The 25,823-nt window shown below is 35.1% G+C and overlaps 1 protein-coding gene across 1 annotated transcript in view; it reads right to left on the bottom strand.

Annotated features, from left to right (window-relative positions):
• The window catches only part of LOC138700255 (neuropeptide CCHamide-1 receptor-like), a 215,896-nt gene that overhangs the window by 95,975 nt on the left and 94,098 nt on the right, over positions 1–25,823 (bottom strand). The window contains exon 2 of the mRNA XM_069826749.1: positions 1,637–1,720. The gene's annotated coding sequence lies outside the window, so the exon portion shown is untranslated. The remainder of the gene's footprint in view (positions 1–1,636; positions 1,721–25,823) is intronic.

The following is a 25,823-nucleotide window of genomic DNA, read 5'->3' as shown; positions in this document are numbered from 1 at the left end:
GTACTTTCATAATGTATTTCATAAATATTTACTACTGCGGAATTAGCCAAGTCCTATTGCGGATTTATCCGCACTGCTGCGGAATTAGCCGAGTTGTTTTTTTCAACAGTAATGTATGTACAACTAAATATATTTGCATTTTAATAGATCTCTTTATCTCATTTGGTAATGAAAGGTTTCGTCCACATCTACATAACTTGATAATATTTTTCAAAAAACATTTTGATAAATATATGTTGGATTTACTTCTTAATATTGCGTAATTAGCCGAGTCTTTCCTGTATCAATCCCTGTGCTTTTCAATGTGTACAGACTTATGGCATGTTCTTTAATATAGAGGTACACTGCTACAACCAAATAACATCACGGAGATAATTCTAATTGTTTAATTGAGCGTCAAAATACAAGTGTATCGGCACTGAAATTCATTATAAGTAAAGTGGTCTTTTATTTTTTTATGCGTCCTGAATTTCCGTCCTCTAGAGTTGGCAACCCTATCACGATCAGTCTTACTAATAAAACTGTATAGTTTTTATACGAGACTTATACAGCGTTGAGACAGAAAACGTTACTAATAAACCATGCATAAGCGATGGATGTATAAACAGGCTGTAACTATACAATGGGAATTGCTTTGCAGTAGTTACATACACGGAATCCTTTGTTTAAGCGTTGTATTTAGAGAAAAAATAGCCCGTCCTCTAACAGCTGTTCGTATCGACTGTCATTTTATGATAATATTTGCCTTGTAACCACAGAAGAACAAACCAAAGAGCACAAAATAATTAGAATAATATTGCCACAGTCTAGTATATACAGTCGCGAAGCTCAATACGTAGTAAATATGCAAACATTAGATAGTTCTTCACCATTAGCATCGCTAATATCGCCTCATTACAGGCAATGCAAAATAGTACCTTCACAGTCTATTGCTTCTAGCACCCTCAAAACTCAAGCTTCGTGACTGTATATAGTAGACTGTGATTTGCTGTAGCTTGTACTCTTTGTCCAAAATATAGTGTGGTAATCGATTAGAGATATTGTACTATCGATACTTAAGACTCCACACTAGAGCGCTCTACCGGATGCAATAGAGAACCTCAGATATTCTATTACCTTTCGTAACGAAGTAATGACGAAATTATGACGTAGTTGTGTAACAGTTATACTGTTATACACGTAGTGATTATTAGCAACAAATTCACACACGGCTTATAAACTAGCTTCTCATTGTATAAGATTGTTAAACGTCTGTATATAGAGTTTTTATTAGTAAGTCCGGATTTGTATAGGCACTAATACTAATTAACAGTGCGTACATTTTATCCTTCCAGGCTTGCATATGTGCAGCTACTCTGTGCACTGTCGAGTCAGCTCTATCAGCTCTACATCCGCGAGCGTGGAAAGATAAAATGTATGCTGCACTATAAATACGAGTAACATCAGTGCTATAAGTACTGAATGGAAGAGCAGCGAACGATTTCGAAAATCAAATAAAAAGTCTTGCGAAGAATATCAGACATATCGCATTGCATGGTATAGGTACTTCATTCTAGATTGTATAGTGTGCCGTATCAGAAGTCGTATTAACGCGTTCCATCTCAGTGATCCACAACTTTATTGAGTTGAGACGTACCTTATTGCTGTTGCTGCAGGCGCTCACGATTCCAGAACAGCGACCTCTTCAGTGCAGTCGTCGCCTAAGTCTCATCTTCCCCGCCTACAAAGAGGGAGGGATAGTATGTTACAGGATTTAAGGGGAATTGAACTTTATCGCATGCAAAGCAATGGTAAAAATAGCCTATATTCAAGCAGTCATAAATGTAATACTATTTATTACAGCTATTTCATTTTTTAGTAATATATGTATACACGTTAAACTTTAAAATGAAAAAAGAATGGTTAATATAGTGTAAATCTTACCCTTAAATTAATTTTTGAATTTAAACATATTTTTTTTATATAAATTCACTACATACCTGTGATTAGGTACACTCTATTCACTTTTCATAGCACACATTCAATTAAAATTTTGGCCACTTACTGCTAATAGATACTAAAACATACCCTACTAAAATTATTAAAATAGGCTATCTGTAATATTATGGGCATAGGGCTTATACTATCTTCGTCAATTTTTTTTAATTTATTGACGGTGATGATTGATATAAGTCCTATGCCCATAATATTATAGATACATGAATAATTTTAGTAGGGTATGTTTTAGTATCTATTAGCAGTAAGTGGTCAAATTTTCAATTCAATATGTGTTATAATAAGTGAATAGAGTGTACCTAATCACAGACATGTAGTGAATTTATAAAAAAAATGTGCTTAATTAAAAAATTAATTTAAGGATAAAGATTTACTATAGAGTAACCATTCTTTTTCATTTTAAAGCTTAATATGTATACACACATAGCTAACAAAAATGAAAGACCTCTGATAAATAGTATTATATTTATGACTGCTTGAAGAGAGGCTATTCTTACCATTATTTTGCATGCGATAATGACCAACTCCCCTTAAGCCACAGTCGCATTTTGCTATTCCACTTCTAAAAATGCAACAAACTTTGAATACAAATGTGCAAAAATGCGAATATGGTAATGGACAAAATGAAATGAGAAATGTGTTTGAACTAACCTGAATTTAAATGAAATGTTGATGACATAGTCATGTTTAAAAAGATATTGAGAAATAGATGTTCGGGAATTGAATTCAAATAGTTGATGCAATTCATGTACAGTACGATTTTTTAGTCCTGACAGTCGCCGGAGATGTGCGCCTGGGTCAGGCGAGTCCATTTAGTGCGCTCCTGATTTAATGGCAGTTGACATTGGACAAACAGATCAACATATATGCCTAACTTGGAGTCAGGCCACAAAGGGAAACATTCAAGGAGGAAGGTTCGGTCCGGTGCTGTGGATTGAATTCGGCGTAGCTCAGTGGTCAGAGCACTTGGTACATAGAACCAAGGACCCGAGTTCGATCCCCGGCGCCGGAGCGAATTTTTCTCCTCAAATATTAATTGCCATTTAGTTATGCCAAGGTGTGTTTGGGTTAGTCACTCGCTTGCCTTCGGAGCGATCGGATGTCATGCGTGCGGTAGAGCAGTACGTTTCTAGTACAATTAATCTGTACTATATTCCTTTACCGACCGCTCGCCCTTATCTGTACTCCGGAACTCTCGCCACTCCTCCTATTACTTCCCCTCTTTGGCGTCGCTGAGCTGTCAGGACTAAATAATCGGTCTGTAAGTTAAGACAAGTGAACAATTTCTTCTATTGATTTATACAGGGACATCATTTTATTTTTAACTTCAATTTTTATTGTACCTGAGTTTTTGAATGTACTTCACTCCCACCCCTTCCACTAATGAAGTTCAACCGTTCTCCACACAGATCCAAGACCGCATATACAGTCATAGTAGCCTTACGGCCATGGTAAACAGTACGTTCCAAAAATATGTTCGCGTTTTCCAGTGACGAAAGGGCTTTCAATATTGCATCATTTTCCATTTGCCTACGTCGCATCCCGGTTTCCCCCAGCTGCTTCTATTCGCCTCTCTGTAAATGCTAGTGGCTGGGCTGTCTTAGCTCTTTTCTGGGAACATTAATTTCTGTTAGGAATTGGACGTCTACGTAATAATATTATACCCATACAATTGTTTAAAATAACTTAAATAAAAGGGCCTCGTTAAGTAATTAACTATCAAGTTATTTCCTCCCTTTCTACGACGCTGCGACGTAACCACTTGGACGGACAGTAGATAGTATGTCTGAGTAATTTTATCTGTGCAGGTAGGGCAGAAGTGAAGTCTGAATTTACAGTACGTAAGGTACTCTTTTATAGAGTAGGTATAGAATTATTTCAACATGAGTTACTAGTACGAAGGACGAAACTGGTAATTGGAATTAGATGCAATAGTCTATAGTGCGATAATATGCACAAAAGAATTGAAGCTGTATCGAGATGAACGGCCACCATTTTCAAAAATGTGTTTAAATATCCATATTATGATTATTTTTCAATTTAACTTCATTCCATATAGTGTACGCTAATGTGCTGTAGACAGTATAATATATATTGCATAATGAATACGTTAGCATGGACAGCTTAATTCGTAAGTAAAAACACTCATTGTTAATACTGTACTTTATTTTGATTAAACAAAAACCTAATGAAAATTATCGAACTCAAAATCGCGATATTTCCTAGTTTACGTAAATTGATGAACTAGTATTCTTCCATCCTATACCTAGTAAAGTGATTTGTTTGTATATTACGCCAGTATCGAACTCCAGTCGTGCAAGGGGGTAGCAAACGGTGTTTCCCGTTCTTAATCGTTGATCCAAAGGTATAACCAGGTTAATATTAGAAATGTGAGTAAAAATAAAATAATGTCCCTGTATAATTCCATCATATTCTGCAAATTGTAAGCGAGGACTTAGTTGCAATGTTAATGTTATGTTTTATTTAACGACGCTCGCAACTGCAGAGGTTATATCAGAGTCGCCGGATGTGCCGGAATTTTGCCCCGCAGGAGTTCTTTTACATGCCAGTAAATCTACTGACATGAGCCTGTCGCATTTAAGCACACTTAAATGCCATCGACCTGGACCAGGATCAAAACGCAACCTTGGGCATAGAAGGCCAGCGCTATACCAACTCGCCAACCAGGTCGACGATTTAGTTGCATGAATCTTGTAAAAACTGGAATTAGAAACCACATTTCAGTAAAAAGAGTTAACACTCTACTAACAATAAATCTTGAAGGGCCTACTAATAAAGAATTTCAATGTTTAGAGTGCCCATAAAGTAACGTATTTTAATGTGATATAAATTCAGCCGTAATTGATCCTAAACATTCCTAAGTCTAATGATTTACCTACAGAAGTATATCTGGAGTGTGACGAGATGAATTGAAAGTAATAAAACTCCAAGGAACAAACTACATACTGTAACTTTTTGTTCCCATGTATTGGGTCCCTATCACCACTGCATGGCGCGTCCTCAGGTTGCAGATAGAGGAAACGTCCTCCAGATATGGAGGGTAGCTGCGAATATATTGAATAAACAGTCATGGACAGCCAATAAGGAGTGGTCCTCCAGCTTGGGGTTGGGCGAAGGGCTAACAACTCATCACCGTAAAAAAAAACAGCTTGTTACGAATCCATACAATAAGCCTCGGAATGGGACTGATTCTATGGCACGACCACAGCAAAGGAGAAAGTTACACAACGCAGAACTGCACGCATTGTTTTCTTCACCTGACATAATTAGGAACGTTAAATCTAGACGCTTGAGATGGACAGGGCATGTAGCACGTATGGACGAATCCAGAAATGCATATAGAGTGTTAGTTGGGAGATCGGAGGGAAAAAGACCTTTAGGGAGGCAGAGACATAGATGGGAGGATAATATTAAAATGGATTAGAGGGAGGTGGGATATGATGATAGAGACTGGATTAATCTTGCACAGGATAGGGATCGATGGCGGCAATGAACCTACGGGTTCCTTAAAAGCCATTTGTAAGTAAGTAGGCTAGTAAGTAAGTAAGTAACTTTTTGTTTCTGCATACTTTATTAATCTTATCTTTCTGCACAATTATTTATAATATTGCATATACATTTCGCAATTTGTACAAATATAATTACTTATTTTCTAGCTTAAATCCTGGCATGTTAGAATGTTCATCCAGAAAATCAGTTCACAACATAATGAATGAATATAATAAATTGAAGAGGCCTTTCAGTCCAAATTTAATAAAATTGAGTTAACTTCATACACGCATTAAGCTAACTCTCTCAATAGAGAATATCCCGCACTTAGCGTCGTGGTCTAAGGTATTATAGCCACCGGCGTAGCTCAGTCGGCTGAGGCGCTTGCCTGTTGATCCAGAATTATGCTCGAGCGTGGGTTCAATTCCCGCTTTAGTTGATTACCTGGTTGTTTTTTCCGAGGTTTTCCCCAACCATAAGTTGAATGTCAGGTAGTCTATGGCGAATCATCTCGCCAAATAGCATCTCGCTATCACCAATCACAGTGACGCTAAATAACCGAGTAGTTGATACAGCTGCGTTAAATTACTAAAAAATGTATCAGGCCTTTGATTGACGTTACGGAATGAGCGATTGTCCAATTCCTCATACAGAAGGATTTTTTTAAAGAAATTTCGGACAATGTATGAGATTTTGAGTAGCGAAACCGGTATCGGAAACAGATATAATGCCACGTTACCTCGTACTGGTTTGATAATCGTTCACCTCTACTGAGAATATGGACATAAGGCCAGCAGTTTGCTGGCCGGTTTAGGCCCTCCATGGGCTGTAGCGCCATGGATTTAGTTTTTATTTGTATTTTGTTAGCTATTACTTGCAAAAAATGTTTGAAACACTAATGGCGCTATGAACTGAGACTGTTAGAGAACGACTCTTAAATATAGATCTAATACAATTCGAAAATTGCTTTCGTTAACTGTAAAAACTTTAAATTGAAAATTTAGTCCAGTGCTTGCTTTGAAATGTATATAGATATATTACGTACAAGGTAGAGAAAAATTGAAAAGATTAGAATCTGTATAGCCAGCGCAATGGATAACCGGAGTATGTAAACAGGCTGTAGTCTGTTCCTTCCCTTATGGGCCAACCACTGGGGAAGGTAAAATAGAGCATATGACCTTGATTGATTGTTTATATTTTCTACATATCCATTGCGCCGAGTGTACTTCAGCTCGTGCGTCTCTGAAGTCTTGTCAATTAGAAGACCTGACATCTTGAAACTATCATTTCAGATATCATGTACAATAGTGGCAAAAAAAAACCGGACCGACCCTTGTAGCTGATTTTAGAGCCTTTTTTCACTCAAGAGCACGATAGACTAGTAACTAAGACGTTCGTGGTCCGAATCCTGCCTGGGAAGGAAACTTTTTTTTTGTTCCTTATTCAAATTTATTCCTAATACTTTTCGATTGCTGGTAAAATTCATGTTCTGGGAATATTTAATATTTTAATATTTATTGTCATCATACGGCTTTCAGGTAGTGGTTTCCCTCACATTTATGCATACGGTCCACCACTCCCTTGATTACATTCAATCACATATCCTTTATATTTCTCCTATCATCTATATCTCCCCATATATTCCAATTACCTAAAGTTAAACCCTATTTCTGTCTACTTCTTCCTCCATCCTTTCTGATGCACAGTATTTTCAACTCTTTACCTTCTTTATCTCCCCTAAATCTCATTCCAGAATGCTATGCAATACTGTCTACCTTACTCTTATATAGAAACATTCTCGTCTACATCTACTCCTCCATCTCTACTACTATCATTGTCATCTTTCATTACTGTTATCCCTACTTTTATGTTTATCGTTAACACCTTTTTATCTCTGACTAGTATTCACTAATATTTCTCCTATCTCATCTACTTTATCGTATTATATTATTTGTCTCATTTATTGTTGCAATGTTCTAATGTTTGTGATACATCCTTGCTATTTCTTGTTCAATTCACTTACCTCTTGTTCACTTTATTGGATAACTTTTACGGTTCACTCTCACTACTTGCACTCACTTTCTATCTCCTCAATTCCCATATTTTCCCTCTCAATTACATCAAACCCTACCTATTATCTACTTACTATCTCAACTCTTATTAGTCTAAAGTTCTGGGTATAATAAGTTAATCAAGTACTGAAATATCGCTGCAATCGCTGCAGGATTCGAACCACGGAAGTCTTAGTTACCAGTTTATCGTGCTCTGGAGTGAACAAGGCTCTGAAATCAGCTACAAGGGTCGGTCCGGTTTTTTTTACCACTACTGTACTGTGAAAAAAAATTCATGTTTGGCTCAGGCTAAGAACTTATAACTGCGCCTCCTATAATGTTATAATTTTTAATGCATTGAAAAGAGAACCTGTTAACGTTTCATGAGGTTTTGAGGATGAGAAAGAATACAGTTCCCATCTGCTATCCGATATAATATGTGCAAACAAACATTGTTGTACACAGTTGTTTCAGTTTTGAAAATGTGTAACAAATAACGTTATTTTTTTTTAACGCGGAACAACTGTCACTTTGACACGCACCAACACATGGAAAAGGAGTTCATGCGAGAGGTCTATACTAAACTTTTTTTTTTTTCCATAATTGAAAATTTAGTAGATTTACGTGAAGTTGGAAATAAATGTTGTCATTTTGTATGCCTGTATGCAAACTTTACAGACCAGTTTCAGATTTCAGTTGATATTGTTTTATATAAAAGTATAACAAAAGTTCTATTGAAATTATACCGTCACTTTTAGAATGATAGAACAGCATAGCAACAAGCTTCCACGTACAAATATTTTCCACGTACATGTATTGGAGAGTCATAGAAAACAGACGATGATGTATCCCCATATTATTAAAGGTATCACTTTTTTTTAATCATGCGGACAGACACTATCCAAACAGAGAAGTGCATGAAGATACTATATTTTTCATTTTAATTAGGACGAGGTATAGTTGAGTGCCTCTTACTCCGTCCAATGTAGCAGAATGAAAGAAGATTTTTCGTTTATTTGTTATTAGGTCTGTACATGTAAGTTTCATTTTTATAATGAAGTGATACGAGTGGATTTTCGACAAAATTCAGACATTTCAGATACTGATGTAGAACAATTGAAGTAACGAAACAAAAATATGACTTTATTCGATATTTCATAAAAATTTAAAATTACAAAAACTTGATGCGTTTTACACAATGTCGTTTATTGAGACTGTGAATGAATATTTTTAGATAAAACAATGATGAAAGTGAAGATTTTTTTATGCACGCTTTAACAATTGTGATATTAAACAAGTTAACCAGGCAAAATACCTTGGTACAATTATAACAAAAGCAGAAGGTTTTGGCGAAGAGGATATAAAAAACCGAATTGAACAAAGTAAAAAAAAATTATTTAAATTCTATATGGTGTGATAAACATCTTTGGAAGGATACCAAAAAATATATTGGCAAAAAGTTAGTTGAATTTGTATTAAACTATGGAAGTGAAATATGGGCAACAAATGCATATTATAGAAAAAGAATTTTGGCAGTAGAAATGGATTATTTGAGACGAAGTGCTAGAGTCTCCCGCTTCGACCTAATTAAAAATGAAGAAATTAGGCATAGAATGGATGCTGAAGAGACAGTGTTAAATAGAATAGAAAATAAGAGTTGGAAGTGGTTTGGTCATCTGATGAGAATGGGTGAAGATAGATGGCCAAAACAAATTTACCAGTGGAAACCTCCAGGAAGAAGAGGAATAGGTAGACCAAAAAGAACTTGGGACAACGAAGTAATGGAGGTCATGCACAAGAGGGGGTTGAGGACTGAAGACGCACAAGACAGAAGGCTTTGGAGGATTGGCAGTAGCTGTAGAATCCTGAATATGTATATATCAACTGTGGTCATATCTAGTGTTTAGGATCTCTGAATATACCAGTAGGTTGTTGTTACTATTGTTGCGTTCTTGTTTCTATTGTGTGTTGTAGATTGCTTGTGTTCATGTAACTGATTGTAGATTTTGACTAATGTTTGTTATTATTGGTGATTGAGGTAGCAATGAATCATGATTTGTAAATTTCCAATCCGGCATTTGCCTTTGTGACTGAGGGAAACTGTGAAAAACCTCAATCGGACTAGCCGGCCACGGGACTGATCGACTGGACACAGCAACTTGTACATTCGATCAGTCTTAGTGAAATGGAGGAGTACACGAGAGCGGAATAAGCACACCTGATTTTCGAATACGGATGAGCCAATGGGAACAGTAGACAAGCTCACAGATTGTATCGGGGCAAGTACCCACGTAGGAGACATCCGGCCCATACCATTTTTCCACGACTGTTCCAAAAGTTAAGGGAAGGAGGGCACGTTGTGCCAAATTACAATTCCATTTCCACACAACTATTTTTGCTTATAACTTTCGACTCAGTCATTTTCGGACCGTGGTTCTTATCTCAAATTGATACATGTGCCCTTCGCCATCATTCCTGAAAGTTTGTAACACCACTTCGGAAACACTCTGTATAGAGTGTTAGCTGGGAAACTTGAGGTAAAGAGAACTTTGGGGAGTATAAATCGTAGGTGGGAAGATCATATTAAAATGGAATTGAGGAAAGTGGGATATGATTAATCTTTTTCAGGACAGGAACCGATGGCGGGCTTATATGAGGGCGGCAATAAAGCTCCGGGTTCCCTAAAAGCCATTTGAAAGTAATTATTATTAAAATGTAGAGTGAGACGCATTTCATACAAATGGTTTGTTTTACTTCAAGAAACAGACTTACAATAGGTCATATTTACTACAAAAGTTCGCTCAAACAATGCAATGTGTAGATGTAAATTTGGCCTTTCTTTTCAGGATAAAAGTGTTCTACATTGTAATGCTCTAAACAAAGCGTGCATTACAGCATTCTCATTTGTTCTCTTTTCACCTTTAGAAGAGACGTTCATTTAACGTTAATATTCGGCAGAATCTGTAGTTCTTTTATTAAGGAGAGAACTATAGTGCTTCAGCAACGGCACTGTAGCTCCGAACACTTCGGATACGCTGATATATCTGTCTGTATTATTCTCCAATCCTCCAACGCTTTGAGGCAACTCATTGTTTGGAACAGGTTCAAGTCTTTGTATGGATTTTTTTCTCTACAAAGATTGGTGAAACTGTATCTCTAACTTAAATGTTTATTAGTGTTAGCTTTACAGGTTTTCTTTTCTATTTTACGCTTTCATTACATACTAATTACAAAGGAAAGTGCTGCATTCTGCTTTATACAGAGAGCTTCAAGCATTCAAAATTACTACAATACTGTTGGAAGGAAGTAGTATTTACATCCACAGGTTGTTTCAAAACGAGAGTACGATTGTAATATTTCGGGAAATAACTTGTGAATTTTATTCTGAGAATTTTTATCTTAATTTCACACTTCGCTTAACAAAGTATATAATTCTAAATCACAAAATTAAGTTATGGTGAAATGTTTTAATAGTACATTATGCAACGATCTATAATGGTAGTAATTAAGACGCGAGTATGTTTGTTTATGAAACGAGCGCAAGCGAGTTTCATAATTTTCATACGAGCATCTTAATTACCATTATAGGCAAGTTTCATACGACTTTTTATGCTCGACCATATTTCTAACTTGAAATTATTTAGAAGTATTCATTTTATTTGTATCTGACTGAAGATCGGAAGTGACCTTGTGCATAGCTCGTGGATTTTGAGATGTGCGCAGACGCGAAAGTATCGATTTTTTCCGAGGAACAATAATGTCATTGGCCTTGATGTAATGTAGAGAATAACATGAACTAATTTTGATATAACCTGGAAATTGATTTAGAATAGAAAAACGAGATGACAAATTGAATGTATTTGAATATTATTTACAATTAACGCTAATTATTATAGTAACAGAACATAACCTTCTGCGACAGTATTGGATTTCCAGCCTCCTTGACGTTTCCCTCGTTCTCTTTCGATTGCATATCCGAGAATAATCGAAAACCTGAACTTTAATGAATAGGTGTACTTTAATGACATGCATTAAAGGACTGATACCAGGTGTATAATTACTACATTTCGGTATGGTCGAGCATAAAAACCTTTAATACATTTCAGAACAGTCTTAGAAATTGCTACATGTATGTTGGTTGCTCTTAGCTCTCCGGAAACAGATTTAAGCATCTAATGCCTACCCACTTCACTTTGCGTGATTCGGGTTCCGCATACTACGGATAGATGGCAGGACAGAGACCGATTTTGAAATTGCATACCACTTCGGCGGGCCACGTTGTACATGATGTGTATCTGTGAAGAGTTATGTCGTGTACTAGAGTGAAATGTATGTGTAAGTGTTCGTGTAAGTGTAGTGTAGGGAATGGGTGAGTATGATGAAGTTGAGGAAGGAAGAAGGGGAAACTGAGCCCGTTTAATTTACGTTTTATTTATTTAATTAAACATAATTTGTCGACCACACCGCTTGTTGTATTACTATCCTTACATCACCAGCCTTGAGAATCTATTTCATGAAATTTAATTTGTAGCTTAATTATTCTTTTAAGTTAATATGGTTCCAAATTATCTAAATTTGTGTTATTAATATCATTAATTCAACTGTTAATTTATGTTATGACGACTTTTTGTTTCCAATTTCTTTCATATTTTCTTATTTTCATGTATTATGCTTATTATTCCAGAAGTTATTGTTTTGTTAGAAATTATTACCGCAGCTTTTTCTGCAGATGTTCATTGTTGTATAAATGGTGCTCCAATATTTGAATTTGAACTGTTTTTTTTTTCAAATTTTATGGATGTTTATGGTTGTATAAATGATATGAGTATTTAAATTTCATCTAAGAACTGAAATTATTGATGTTATAGTACTGTGAAATTCATAGCTTATACTCATAGCTGTGTTTTCCACCATGTAAAAACTATACAGCGTTGAGGAGTTTCCCTTGAAATGAAAAGGAGGAAAGTTTTAATTCCAATAATATGTTTTCTTATAGTGTCACCAACAATACAGTCTGAACCGTAAGTAACGTCATTAATTTCAGGGTGTTATTATTTGAAATATTTAAATAAAAAAAGTTTGATAGAATTTTACTCCTTTTTGCTTCGTTTGGAGATAAAAATTGTTTTACATGAAACATTTTATAGCGTGTTTTGCAAAAGGTACTCATTTAATTCCCAATAAGCTCAACCTATTTAAGAGAGCAGTGTATTACATTAATGAATTAATGTTAGTTTTCTCTTTTAAATGTGCAGCAATTTCATCAGAACTAATGTAACTTTTCGTTTTGCAAAGGATTTTTAGAATGTAATGCACTCTGACAACGCTGTAAAGCAGTAATGACAAAGAAAGCACATTTTTCTGACCTTGACGTCGTGCCCGGGCATCAAGCGCTAGGAATGCAAAGAGGAAGGATTATGTATATGAATAAGTAGACTGTTGGATTAAGAAAGCAGTGATGTAGGCCTACAAACTTCAAACGTAACATGAAATTTTATGTCGTTATTTTTATATGGCTTCTTTCTGCTTGATATTATCCTCGTATATTTTCTGTAAAACAAAAGTACTAACATCACTTTCTTAATATTGCACTTGTGTTTTAAACGTTAATAACATAACAAAGAGTTAAGAAGGAAGTTCACTTAAATTCCATGGTAGTACAACTACACTGTACTAAGTGAATCAAACACAACATTCATAAAGAAAGTGATATTCCAAAAAAAGGATTGAGTATGACATGATAAGTTGAAATTCATGGTATCTTTAACGTTATAAAATTAATTAATAAACTAATCCAAACAATATTATAGTACAAAGCAAAGTTACCGAGGTACTGAAAATATTTTAATTGTAACTAATACTACATAACAAAACTCTTATCGCATTATGCTTTTAAGGTGATATTGGTGCTCAACTTACTATCATCAGAATATTAAATTATTTCCTTTAAATCTGTTGAAGCTATAGAGCTGACGTTCTTACAACACATGGGCTCATATCTTTTATGTGTGATGTAACAGCAGTTGCTTTGTTAATTCATTTCCTTGCAAACATTTTCCATGCGAATATTTTCAAAATTCTTGATATACTATCTTCAGTAACACGTATTTACAATATATTAATTTACGAAAACATTGTTTCCGTACCTGTAAGGCTACTAAATAAACATATCTGAAAATTTTACTTTTCTATAAAAGAAGTTAAGGAAATATTCCTTTTCAATAAGAAGTGAATTTGTGAAAAATGAGCATTAATGTTAAAACTTACAATCTTATAATTATATATTATAATTTATACTTCTTAGACAAATTAAAAAATTAACATGGATATAGTTTTAATAAGTTCTCTTCCCTTTATCCTTTAAATCAGTGCTGGCCATCCCTGTATACAGCTCGACCAAGCAGCATATATTGTCTCTTTCGTGTGTCTCTTTCCTTTCCGCTGTAAAACGCTCCGGCTCTCCTGAGCTCTAAAGCGCGCGCTTGCGCCTGTGGGCATCAGTTGACATGACTGCTGCAGAGGTACGTATCTCTGGAGGTCGCGTGTGCGTTTGTGAGAGGGATGGAGAAGACAACGAGAAAATAATATAAACGGTAGATATGAACATAACACAAACACTTGCTTTTAAAGAAATTTCGTTTTCTTATCTGTAAGATTATCGGTTACTAGTGAGAGAGAATTATTTCTAATAATTGGCTAAAGAAAGTGCTTGCAGTAGGACAAACGGAGTTTTTTTTTTTTAATAAGTAATTTGTACAGGGTCCTGCAAAATGATCTCCCCGATTTGAATTGGCCGCCATAGAGGTTTGTTGATATTTGAGCAGCACGTGCTTTGACAATTTTATGTAATACTAGCCGTACCCGTGCGCTCCACTGCACCCGTTAGAAATAAATATAAAGTAATTATATAATTAAAGTAGGACATTTGATCCAGGGAACATTCGTGTTTGATAGAAGGATAAATAGTTTATTATGTTACTTAATGTAAATTGAATTAAACAATTAAAATGCGATCATTTTGATCCAGAGACCACTCATTTGGTCATAAACATTAGTTTAGGAAATACAGGAAACGCATATATACAGAATAGCCTATCAAGTTTTCTGTGCATAAGAATCTATTTTAATCTTACCTGTCCTCGATTCACTCAGAAGTTACTGTGACTATTACACTCTTACTATGTCATACTACTTTTGACCAATAAAACGGTACGAAAGGGCGTATTTCAACCAATCATGGCTGCTTATCGCACAATTTTATCGCGTCCCTAGCATTTGTTTAATTTTATAGCGTCCCTAGCATTTGTTTAATTTTATCGCGTCCCTAGCATTTGTTTCTTTGTTTGCCAACATTTGAAACTGCGCTGGTCTGGACGTCAAAAAAAAATATATATAGGCCTATATATATAATTACAAACCACTCCAGTCGATGCACAGCAGTTTCAAATATGACTCGCATTGGCATTCAAGAACAAGAATTAATCAAAATCACTGATCATACCTATGCATCTTCTGAAATCCGATTTACAAATAAATGAAGAGCACCATTCGGAAATCCTGAATAAGTTGAATAGACCATGTAGACCTAAATCAACGAGTTCCACTTCTATTACGCACACGTCCAATATAACATCAATTGAACCACCAACCACATTCAAATTTTAAAATTGTACATTCAATAATTATTCCTTTTAAAATTATTCATTCGGAAATCCTGAATAAGTTGAATACACCATGTAGGCCTAAATCAACGAGTTCACTTCTATTACGCACACGTCCAATATAACATCAATTGAACCACCAACCAAATTCAAATTTGAAAATTGTACATTCAATAATTATTCCTTTTAAAATTATTCATGTTTATTTTTTATGTCATCGTCGTTAATTAAAACTTTTCAAACACTTGTGTACAGTATATTAGTTAGGTTATGTTATAGCTTCTGCTATATGATATTATGGATAGTCACGTATCAGAGAATGTTTAATATTAAGATTTATTGAAAATCATCTGTCAAGTGACGTTGATTACTGGGATTCGGATAATTGAAATGGAATGTTGCATTTTAATAAAAATGAAACTGAATCAACAATGCCTTCGTGACTAGTAACAGTCCACAGAGTTCAATGATGATTCTATAGTTGGCACAACTGATACCGGTAACAAGAAAACATAATCATAAAACACTACTGCCATCTAGCGTAATGTTGAGATGGTACAATAATAATAATAATAATAATAATAATAATAATAATAATAATAATAATAATAATAATAATAATAATAAACTAGTGTACAAGGCCTGGATATGACATCGTCAGGTTCGATAGTTGATACATTTGAAGACAGTTGTATTTTCATAAGCCAATTAATATTTTATTGTATTGGAGTACTTTGTTACTTCTAATCTTTATATACTTTCTTCTAATCGTGTAATAGTCAATTAAATCCCACTCGAGTTTTGATTTTCTCTAGATAAATCAAAACCTCTAGTGAGATTACTGTTGATAACATTATAGCTAGAGAAACTACACTTTCCAATGGTGAATTAATAATTAATTATACAAATCGGTTAATTTAGCTTCCGATATTACTTCATAAAAAAACCTAAACATTCTCTGTAGGCTATCTTTAATAGCTTTCGATTGTTGCTGTCCAAGGCCCCTTCTAGACGAAGTCATTTGTTTTTTAATTCATTACACGGCCCTAGATGGCAGTTATTTTAATATTAAAACTCATTTATCTCATTAAATATCAGTCCTATCAAAATTTTTCAAGGACTAAAACTTATCGGAAATTATTTTTAAAGAAACATTTGTTATGTAACATTTTTCACAAAAATCAATAATAAGCGAAATATTTCGATTTATTCAATTTTGGCCACCTTATAACCCCCCTTTTAAATAATATATTTTGAATGCCATATAGCCTAAAATCTAAGTTACAACGAACTTAATTTATATTCCAATTTTCATCGAAATCCGTTCAGCCATTATCGCGTGAAAAGGTAACAAACATACAGACAGACAGACATACATACAAACAAAAATGTCAAAAAAGCGATTTTCGGTTTCAGGGTGGTTAATTATATATGTTAGGACCAATTATTTTTGGAAAATCGAAAATTACCAGAAAAATTTCGGCTACAGATTTATTATTATTATAGATAATCGATTGTTGGCATTCTTCCTGCCAATAGTTTATCAATCATCAGTCGAATTACACGTGTCTGTTCGCATTCTATGAAATGACTTTTACTGGATGCAAGAAAGAGTGGAAATTGTGAAAGCATATGTGAGAACACGTTTGATTAAAGAAACCCGCGAAATTTTCAGGGACAAGTTTCCGGATACAGAACAACAGGCAAAGAGAGCAATACAGAGTTTGGTTAAAAAGTGAAGCGCTACAAGATCGGTGCAAAAAGTTATTGAGGGCATCAACCGAAGGATTATTCAAAGTCCAAAGAAGTCCACACGTAAAAAGGTAAGTTCGCCTATGTATTTACTTTACTTACATGGGCTACTGTTATATGCACAACCCCGTATATTAAAAAAAAAAACTCGTTAATTTTGGTACATATCCTTGGTATTACATGAAAGTCTCAAAAGAATAACACATTTTTGACAAAAAACAAAGACGAGAATACGGAAATGTGCAGGTTATTCAGCAATAAACAATTATGCAAACAACATCGAAATATTCTTCTGGCGCTGAGACGAGTTTTTAAACGCACGAGCATTTACTCCATTAGCAAGCTTTGACATTTGAGTATATAGGTTAAAAATTGAAGGGATGTAAGGTACTTTTCATTGATGTACATTTAACATACTTAAAATATGTGCTTTGTGGACCGTATTATCTTCAAAAACGTGTGGCCTTCAAGGTCGCCTGACTTGACGTCAGCGCATTGCAACTTATATTTTAGGAGAAAGTCTACAAACGGGGATCCATTTAGGATCTCCAGGCAAATATCACAGAAAGAAACAAACAATATCGATGCTGCCATGTTAAGACACATATCAGAAATCAAATATTTCTTGAAGAAGAGGGAGATATCTTGCATTATTTGACAGGATGATATATTATTCTCTCGTTATTAACCTCTCATTCAGCCATAGTTACTTTTATTTATTAAGTCGAGCGACTGACATATTTAAAAATTGACGCTTCCCGCCAAAACTCTGTAAAAAATGGGCTTTCTTCTCGTCACGCTTTTCCTATGCTTACATTGATGATCTCTCCGGAAGTTTAAATTTTTTGTTTGTGAAAAGTGAACAGAACAAAACAAAATATAATTTGGTTCACAAACCACCACCACCACCACTGCTGCTGCTGCTACTGATGCTACTTTCATTTTTACGACATCAGTCCTCATCACTAGCGTCTTTTTCATTATACTCGTATATCATATATCTTCAGTTATTGGAGAATCTTGTCCCCAAGTCTGTGAAGGACAAGCACCAGCAATATAGAAATCCATAGATAGCAAAACTTGCTGACCATAGTCAACATAATGCAAGGCATCCACTTTAAGGGAACACAGAACAAACATAACACCAGAGACGCGTTTCCAATCCCAATGTAAGACAAAGAAAATTTCCCATTTTAATGCCTAACGTGGAACTTGGATCCACTAGTTTCGTAGCTGGAGGTACTACGATTGAATCAGAGCGGGGATTTAATATTGTTATTCTTATAGTTATTATTATTGTTATTATTCTTATTCAATAATGGATATCATTGCGTACAACCTTCCTTTCAGCAACTTCCGCTCCTAACGTCAAGTTACCTCTATCGTTATATCAACAGACACCAATGGAAGAGTCGGATTTAAGCCCAGATAAATATATTTCACATCCCGTCCAATTTTCCAAAACGACTCCAGCAGCCATTCAGAAACTTACGAAATTGAGTATCGATCTTTACTCAACAACTCTGGAGCCGAGATGAAGAAACCATTAGAGTGTTATCTCTCTGTATGTCATGAGCCACTTTTATGTGAATACAAACCTATTATTATTATTATTATTATTATTATTATTATTATTATTATTATTATTATTCCTATTGCTATTATTACTATTATTAGGTACTATTACGAACATGTTTGCAATGCTCAAAGATCTACTTGTGCCCAAACCTCTTTATCCGCTCTTCTCTACTTTTCCAGTCTCCGTCTCCTTCTATAAATCTTTCTATTGCATTTCTTTACTTATTTTTATTCATCATGTAACCCGTGGTCTTCCCCTCTTTCCCCTTCCTTTAGATATCCATTCCAATATCTGTCTAAAGAGTCTGTCGTTCTCCAGCCTCCGAATGTGGCCATTTCAGGACCGCTGGATTGATTGGGGAGGCGCCACACCTTGGCCTGCTCGTTCCCCAAACTTAAATCTCCTAGACTTTTGGTTATCAACAGGCTTCGAGACTTTGGACCCGATACTATAAATTTACTGCCCATGCACTATAAGTTGTTGACTCGCTGCAGGTAGATAGAGATGTGTTAAGGAAACAACGTTGCTATTTAGAGTAGAGTACAGTAGTATGGGGAAACACACATATGTACATTCTGAAAGTAAATATACATTACACAATGATAATATCAAAAGAATGCGAAAAGCATTTATTCTCCTGTCTTTTATAAGCATTTGTGTTTAATTATACACAGTGTTAATGGTGGAAATAAGCATTTAGCAATTTTAATTTTTTCATTTCTCCTGTTGGTCGTCTTTAGGAAGTGCAGTTACAGTACCGAATTGCAATGTACCTACTACAAGATACATTCTCAGTGTCTCAAACGTAAATCTTTTTCGGTTATCTGCCAAAGTTTGTACTGTAGAAAGCTGCGCTCTACGTCGTATGACATGATAGGAGCAAAACGAAAAAGCTAACATCATTGCAGTCTCTAAGAGACAGTCCTTTATTCTCGGGTGACTTTATGTCCACTAATTTGCTGTTTATGTTACACAATATTCCATATATGTTATTTTTACATAAAATTAATTTCCACTTCTGTTTTACACGTTCAGTAATCGGTGTACTTGATGTCTCATTAATTCTCTGCATTATTTTCTAAATTGATTTGAGGGCTTCCGTCATCTCTTGCTCTGACTTCTCTAACCGTGTAATAGTTTCAGACACAGTTTGTATGAAAACCAAATTATTCGTCAGAACCTTCAAATCCAGAGCGTTTTCCTTTGCATATTTGTTGGCATTCATTCTACAGTACCCCCACCCACTGTACGCTTTACCACTATACTCAGTACGCCGTTATGCGGATTTACCACTGAACTGCTCTATCGGGTCCGAAGTCTCGAAGCCTGGTTATCAAGAACAACCAGGTCAGTTTCAAAGAGTGCGTAATTCTTTACGCTAAAGGGCAGAGGAATGCATGTCATGAATGGACGTCACACTGAGCACCTCCTATGAACAATTATTCAGATCTCAGAAAGTATGTGTTGTAGGACCCGTATTTATTAGATATTTTTTTTTGTTTTGATGCATACTAGGACCTCCTAAAATATTGGACACTTTTTTTAAACCCTGTATAATAACTATATATCAGAGCTTTTTCATTTTTTTTTAGTTATATGTGTATACACATTAAGCTTTAAATTAAAAAAGAATGGTTACTATAGACTAACATGACAATTTAGTTTAGTTCTAGAGTAAATCTTTCCCCTTAAATAATTTTTTAATTTAAATATACATTTTTTTATAAATTCACTACATGCACTCTATTTACTTATTATAGCGCACACTGAATTGGAATTTTAGTCAGTTACTGGTCACAGATACTGAAACACACTCTACCAAAATTAATATATCTGCAATATTGTGGGTATAGGGTTTATACCTATCTTCACGGTCAAAAGATTCTATTCTTTTTTATTTTAAAGCTTAATGTGTATACACACATCACTAAAAAAAAAAGAACGAGCTCCGATAAATAGCAGGCTATTATGGCTGCTTGAAGATAGGCTTTAAGTATTACCCCCGACAAACGAACTTTCTAATGGGAATTATGGACAACCGTAGTATTGTGGGAAAATTCAAAGAAATATTGTTGTAACTATCATCATCTTAACTCTATGTTCCTTTTTATTTCGTAGGAGCATACTTATATCCTCTTTATTTAAAAGGATTGCCCTCTCCCATTCCTCGGTCTATCCAAGCCCATTTTTCTCTTCTCAAGCTTTCTGAAATTAATGCTCTGAATTTCTCTTTGTCTGAAGCTATTCCTTGGCGGAATATTCTTTATAATAAAATGTAATATGCAAACTGTTCCCCAACTACGATAGAGTGGGAATTATCTCCCTGCTGCGCCCATACGCTGTAAACAAGCTCTGCGCTTGACATCAGGGTTGTAAAATAAGTTAAGAAATAGCTAATAGCTTGCCTTCGTATCTTCGTCTCTTATAGCAGTTGTTACCATAATTCTCCCTCCTTCCCGAGATAACGCGGAATAAAGCATGTGCTTGAGTGCAGAAGGTGAGTATTCTTAGAGAAAGTGTCTAAGGTAAACTGTCGCTGCAAATTTTCTTCTCTCGTCGTGGGTGATGCAAAGTAATGATGAAGCAAAATAGGAAGAGTTTGGCAAGGTTCCATAAGTATGCCACTGAGATGCAAGATGTGGAGGATTGCATACAGACATTCTATAAGCTGGAATCGATGTAACATATTTCAAATAGAAACTACGACTTTTACATACAGTATTAACTCAGTTTTTATAACCAGAACTCAATTTACTGCAAATAATTTTTTTTCTCTTCAGTACCGTTATATCTAATTGATAGTCATAGCAAAAAAATGCAACTTGACATACTTCTTCCTCCTACTATTAGTATTTCTACATTCTGAAAACAGTTCTTCACTAAATCCTCCAAGTAGATGTTGAACAGGGTAGGAGATAAAGGGCATCCTTGTCGTACTCCTCTCCCTATTTAACTTCCTTTTGACATTTTTTCTCGTATCTTGACTTTGACTCGTTGTTTCATATAAAGGTTACTGAGCAGCCTCCTCTCTTTCCAATCCATGCCAATTTTCTTTAGGATCCCTACCAATTTATAATAATCCACTCTGTCAAACGCCTTTTCTAGGCCCACAAATACTATATACATTTCTTATACCAGATATATTGTTCTTCAATTTAATCTTCTGACACTTCCAGTTGTGTAAATACTGTCCAGACCTGTGGAGTAACGGTTAGCGCGTCTGGCCGCGAAACCAGGTGGACCGGGTTCGATTCCCGGTCGGGGGAAGTTACCTGGTTGAGGTTTTTTCCGGGTTTTCCCTCAGCCCAATATGAGCAAATTCTGGGTAACTTTCGGTGGTGGACCCCGGACTCATTTCACCGGCATTGTCACCTTCATCTCATTCAGACGCTAAATAACCTAAGATGTTGATAAAGCGTCGTAAAATAACCTACTAAAAATTTGTGTAAATACTGGAGCTGTTGTATATACGTAAATCAATCGCTATCGCTATGAATCACGTATCGGTCTGAGATGGCGATTTCTCGGACATGTGATTTGGAACTATGCTCACAGCCGGAACGAATGACAAACCTTTCACAGCGACATAATCACAGGTTTTCAAATCACACCTCACCACCATGGGTATACAGACATCAAGAATAAAACTTTTATTTTCTCGATAGAATTTAAAGAGTTCACGAGAAATTTTCATAACAGATATCGAAGAAGGAAATTTATGTGATAATTTGTGATGAAGTAAGGTTCATACAATGATTGTTAAAACTATAGAATGTAAAGGAAAACGCTGAAAATTTTGTAAATACATCTCTTCTAGAAGACTAGCTACAGAATGCATGTTTAGAAAACTATAGCGCAGATACTGTTGAATAATAAGCGAGGGAAACTCAAACAAGACCAAGCATTTAAAATGGAAGTGACTTGTTGTTAGCGTAGCTTCGCTTCAACTCAAATAAATAGAATAAAACGTGTAGCTTTCTTTCTTTGCAGTCTCATTCCTATTATTTTTAACATCAGACTAAATGATGGTAATTGCCAGTTCCTCTACTTTAAACTGTATTCGTTACTTATTTCGTAATTCATATTGCTTGTTTCTTCGAAGGAAAATATTTACCATTGCTGGTACATTAGACAGTGTATAATACTAGGTGACCAAGAAGTATGCAACACTGTTTGTAGCTCTTCTATGTTTAATTCTACAGGGACATCATTTTATTTTTACTTCAATTTTTATTGTACCTGAGTTTTTTAATGTACTTCACTCCCACCCCTTCTACTAATGAAGTTCCAACTCCACACAGAGCCAAGACAGCAGATAGTAAGCAGTACTGAGTTACTGAGTATAGTACGTTCCAGAAATATGTTCGCGTTTTCCAGTGACGAAGAGCTTTCAATATTGAATCATATTTTCGCACAGGTACTGTCCGTTTGCCTACGTCGGATCCCGATTTCCCCCACCTGCTTCTGCTCGCCCCTCTGTAAAAGCTGGGCTGTCTTAGCTATTTTCTGAAAACATTAATTTCTCTTAGGAATTGAACGTTTACGTAATATTATACAGCTGTTTAATTTAACTTAAATAAAAGGGCCTCGTTAAGTAATTAACTGTCACGTGATTTCCTCCCTTTCTACAATCCTGCGGCATAATCACTTGGACGGACAGTAGATAGCATGTCTGAGTAATTTTATATTTTCGGGTCGGGCAGAAGTGAAGATTGAATTCACAGTACGTAGAGTAGGTACAGAATTATTTCAACATGAGTTACTAGTACGAAGGACGAAACTGGCAATTGGAATTAGATGCAATAGTCTGTAGTGCGATAATATACACAAAAGAACTGAAGCCTGTATCGAAATGAACGGCCACCATTTTCAAAATTGTGATTAAATATTCATATTATGATTATTTTTCAATTTAACTTCTTTCTCTATATTGTACGCTAATGTGCTGTAGACAGTATAATATACACCGCATAATGAATACGTACGCATGGATAACTCACTTCGTGAGTAAAAACACTTATTCTTAATACAGTACTGTACTTTGATTAAAGAAAAACCTAATGAAAATTATCAAACTCAAAATCGCGATATTTCCTAGTTTACGTAAATGGATGAACTACTTTTCTTCCTTCCTATACCTAGTAGAGTGATTTGTTTTACGCCAGTATCATCGAACTCCAGTCTTGGAGGGGGGAGCAAGCGGTGTTTCCAGTTCTCTAAAGGTATAGACAGGTTAATATTAAAAATGTTAGTAAAAATAAAATGATGTCCCTGTATGAAGAAACTCTATATGTACAGAAATTACAGGGGATGAAAAAGTGAGTATTGTCAACATGTTTTCAAAAATTTTTTTCATTTATAGGTTTTATTAACGTTTATACAAATCGCATTTTCTTCGCCTGGAACGAACATTTTTCCCATTTCGTAGTTATACACTAACAAACTTACGTTCTCTGCAGTGGACCATAAAAATTTTGATAGATATATGTGCAGACACATGAATATAATTTTTTTTTAAAGGAATTGGAGGACTCAGTTGGGATTTGTAGTTTTTATTCATGTTTTCATATTTGAAAATCTCGCGAAAGATGAATTTTCATAATTTCGTTTCATTGCATCGAACCTCGAAATCTGTGATACATACTCGTGTGGACACACGAATTTAACACTTTCTGAAAGAATGAGCACAATCAGTTGGAATTTATAGATTTCATGAACGTTTATAAAAATCTCATTTTCTTCACCTGAAACGAACGTTTTTTTCCATTTCGTAGTTATACACTAACAAACTTATGTCTCTCTGCATGGGACCATGGAACTTTTGATAGATATATGTGCAGACACATGATTTTAACATTAGGAGATTCAGTTGGGGTTTTTAATTTTTATTCATATTTTCATATGCCACGGAATCTATTTTTTAAATGAATGTATTTATTTTTCCATTTTTGGATTCTTCAGATCTCAAAATGTACAAAATCAAATTTTTACCGTTTATAAACTATTGTTTGATAAAAATTACTTCAAATTTATGATCCCAATGTCTTTGCAAATAAAGGGAAATTCCTTAGAATATTATTATGAATTCGCTCACAATGTACAGTAGTGGCAAAAAAACCCGGATCGACCCTTGTAGTTTCTTTCAGAGCCTTGTTCACTCCAGAGCACGATAGACTGGTAACTAAGACTTTCGTGGTTCGAATCCTGCCTGGGAAGGAAACTTTTTTTTTGTTCCTTATTCAAATTTATTCCTAATACTTGTCGATTGCTGGTAAAATTCATGTTCTGGGAATAATAAGTTAATTAAGTACTAAAATATCGCTGCAATCGAAAATTATTGGGAATAAATTTGAATAAGGAACAAAAAAAAAAATTCCTTCCAAGGCAGGATTCGAACCACGAAAATCTTAGTTACCAGTCTATCGTGCTCTGGAGTGAACAAGGCTTTGAAATCAGCTACAAGGGTCGGTCCGGTTTTTTTTGCCACTACTGTACATAGAATGAAATAAATAAACGTAAACAAAATGTACAATAAAAGAAAACAATTGAATAACAATGGTTTTTTATGTGTTTAAACATTTAGATACCACAAAATGAGTTTCACTGGTACAATTCCTATCACCATAGCCGATCGATGATTCATTTATTCATTCATTCATTCATTCATACATAATTTTCTTCCGGAGGACAGGTGTTTCATTGTAAACCCAACATTTTCCAATCTTTCCAGTTTATCATCATCATCATTATCATTATCAACATCATCATTATCATCATCATCATTTTAATTCGTTGTATCTCTGTACAATGATCTGTTATTAGATATTTTGGAGAATTCGTGTTTATGTAATTTGTGTAGTGTTACTATTAATTTTCGGTGTAAGATTGTATACATTGCGTCATAGATAAATTATTTATGAATTAATCAAGAGCCACCGGCGTGGCTCAGTCGGTTAGGACGCTTGCCTGCCGGTCTGAAGTTGAGCTCGGGCGCGGGTTCGATCTCCGCTTGGGCTGATTACCTGGTTGGGTTTTTTCCGAGGTTTTCCCCAACCGTAAGGTGAATGCCAGGTAATCTATGGTGAATCCTCGGCTTCATCTCGCCAAATACCATCTCGCTATCACCAATCTCATCGACGCTAAATAATCTCGTAGTTGATACAGCATCGTTAAATAACCCACTGAAAATTAATCACTATACCGGTACTTCAAAATATCAAATTAATTTAATTTTAAAATAAAAATTATGTACGTTTCTCAATTCGACTTCCAATA

This window comes from Periplaneta americana, chromosome 5 (genome assembly GCF_040183065.1).
Source record: "Periplaneta americana isolate PAMFEO1 chromosome 5, P.americana_PAMFEO1_priV1, whole genome shotgun sequence".
NCBI lineage: Eukaryota > Metazoa > Arthropoda > Insecta > Blattodea > Blattidae > Periplaneta > Periplaneta americana.
The sequence above is the reverse complement of the archived record's forward strand: the minus strand, read 5'-3'. Positions and strand labels throughout refer to the sequence as shown.